This window comes from Drosophila navojoa, unplaced genomic scaffold, assembly GCF_054131105.1.
Source record: "Drosophila navojoa isolate 15081-1374.11 unplaced genomic scaffold, UAZ_NAV_1.0 NAV_Backbone_37, whole genome shotgun sequence".
NCBI lineage: Eukaryota > Metazoa > Arthropoda > Insecta > Diptera > Drosophilidae > Drosophila > Drosophila navojoa.
This window is the reverse complement of record NW_028301793.1, coordinates 10,543-13,420: the sequence shown is the minus strand read 5'-3', so window position 1 is coordinate 13,420 and position 2,878 is coordinate 10,543. Positions and strand designations below refer to the sequence as shown.

At 37.3% G+C, this 2,878-nt stretch overlaps 1 long non-coding RNA gene across 1 annotated transcript; it reads right to left on the bottom strand.

Moving 5' to 3' along the window:
• Positions 1-427: 427 nt before the first annotated feature.
• Positions 428-1,333, bottom strand: LOC149090394 (uncharacterized). The gene is made up of 2 exons (XR_016197626.1): positions 767-1,333; positions 428-701 (listed from the first exon to the last, which is right to left on the bottom strand). It is a non-coding gene; the product is annotated as an uncharacterized LOC149090394 (long non-coding RNA).
• Positions 1,334-2,878: the final 1,545 nt, after the last annotated feature.

The following is a 2,878-nucleotide window of genomic DNA, read 5'->3' as shown; positions in this document are numbered from 1 at the left end:
TATAAATAAAATGAAATCCAAAAATAACATTCTTGTTATGAGAGTAGCGGATGGTAAATTCAAGAACAAAGCAAAAACAAATCAGTCTCATTTCAACGCTAGAGTATGCATTTATGTGTACATACATACACACATACAAATGAGCGCGTGCATAAAAAAGGCTGGAATGCTTCATGCTACATATGCGTGCAGACTTATGTACATACATATACATGCATATATGCGTACATACATATATGAGGGCTATTTAAAAAGAAACAAATTTAAACTTATAAAATTTTTCAATTAGAAAAAAAGAATAAAATTAATATCTATTTTATAAAAAAGTAAATATGTATGAAATATGTATATGTTGTGTAACAGGAATGCCAGTACCTCGGCATGAAATCGGAAAACTGTTAAAGCCACTTCTAGTAACAGCCCAATATTCCTTATTCTGATCATTTTGCTACGATTCAATTATATTGGGAATTGGCCTTTTAGGTGCCTCAACATTTAATGAAAGTGGTCTTGGCATCAAAAAAACATTTAATTTAGGAAGCATCAATTTTGTTATCTCCGCACAATTTTCAAGTTCTTCCGTAATATTTCCTTCTTTATTTCCATCGAAGACAGAGACTTTCGACTCATGCCTCGCCTTTAAAATACAGTGTCGACATTTAAGTATATCCCAGCCCATTTTGACTCCACACAATAGCGACCTATTTATGGCACATCGAATAAAAAATTATGAAGTTTTCATTATTGCAAACTACTTTCCAATTACCTTGAATTATTGAGCCAATTTCATGTTTTGTATCATTCACATAAACAACACGATTACTTTTATTTTTTTGTTTTTTAGCAGTATGTTTTATTGGCCGTTCAGGTCCTTCACAATTTTTCACAGTTTAGTCTTTCCTCTCTCAGGAATAATAAAAATATGTCTCCTCGAGAATGCTCACTTTTAATGTCGTCAAAAATGGCAAATCGATACTTTTTAGAAAGGCTAAAAATCGATATTCTTCAATATGAATGACAATTAGTCGACGAAATATTCATGGCTTGCCAGTTCTCAAAGTTAAAATGTGATGAATCTCACTCTGCTGCTCAAGGCAATGGCAGCGCAGTTGTACAGCAGAACGAGTTGGGCACCGTGCTGGTTGAGGTCGAGGCCGTGCTTAATTCGCAGCCATGGTCCTCCCAGCAGTAACCCCAACGACGGCTAAGTGCTCACTCCAGCGCACTTGCTAATAGGAATAACTATCGCGCCGTTGTCGAGTCCAGGCAGCCATTCGACGACGTCAAGCTGATGATATGCTTGAAGGGATGGAAGCTGATAAAGCATCTCGATTCTTTGATGTTTTCAACATGGCCGATGTTAAGGTATTTGGACGATTTGTCCGCCTGTCTGTCCGTCTGTCCGTATGTATGAGGGCGTCGATCTCAGAAGATATAAGATCTAGAGACTTCAATTTTTTATACTCATTCACGAAGTGAATTAGTATATTGGTTTTGTGCAATGTCCGTCTTGCTGTCCGTCCGTCTGTCCGTCTGTCCGTATGAACGCAGTTCATTTCGCCGCTATTGAAGCTAGAGACTTGAAATTTGGAACACATACTCGTGTATAACTCCGATTTATAAAGTGTTAAAATTTTCCCGATCCGCCCACTGGGGGCGTGGCAAATCGGAAAATGCATTTTCCGATATACCAGAAATCATGTTAGTTGAAGAGCTAGAAAGTTGAAGTTTGGTATGTAGATCCGCGTTGACCCCCCAAGTCCAAAAAGCTATGGTGGATATATCTACGCCCATTGGGGGCGTGGCAAATCAGATTAAAACTGTATCTCCTAAAGCTCTAAAGCTAGAACGTTGAAATTTCGCACGTGAGCTAATGCTATAATTCTATAATGACTGATGAAAAAATTTTATGTCTACGCCTAATAGGGGCGTGGCAAATCGGACGTGAAGATATAGTGATTTTTCAAATTTGGCTATATTTTAGGTACTATTGATGCTACAGACTTGAAATTTGGTATATATACGCGAGTTGACCTCCCAAGTCCAACAAGCTATAGTGGATATATGTCCGCCCAAAAGGCGTGGCAAACCGCAAAACTTTATATCTCCTACAGTTTAAGAACTAGAAGCTTCAAATTGTTGACAGTTGGATAGTTGAGTTACTGGTAACCTCCTCTATCGATGTCCCAAAAATAATTGTCACGCCTCTTTGGGGGCGTGGCATATCGAAAAATACCCTGTAATTTTCACATTTTTTGAGCGTAAGCATTCAAATTTCGCATATATGTTACCGTTAGGTCTTTTTAAGAACTGGCTAAAAATGAGGTGTCTACGGCCACTAGGGGCGTGGCAATTGGCATTTGTAGCATCAAATTGCGACATTTATATGCTTGAGCTATCTATGTACATTTGTAAATGTATATACAAATAGGCTTAATAGGCATTGATAACACGGAAGGAAAGATTTTATAAAATTTAAAAATCAAATTTAAATACTTAGTAAATATAAAAGAAGCTAAAATAACAAAATTTGCAATTTACAAAAAAAAGTTTTCCGCGGGATTTGAACTCGCACCCAAGCCATGTTTGTCAAAATAACAAGAACCAATTTAGCCGGCGCCTTTGCCGACAGCGCTACCGCCTACTGTCAACAAACGCAATTAAAATGAAATGCAAAAATGAGATTCTTGATATGACGCATTATAGAAAAGAAGAGCCAGAGTAGCGGATGATAAATTTGCATTACATACATACACACATACAAATGAGGGCGTGCATAAGAAAGGCTGTAATGCTTGATTCTACATATGCGTGCAGACTTATGTACATACATATACATGCATATATGCGTACATACATATATGAGGGCTTTTTAAGA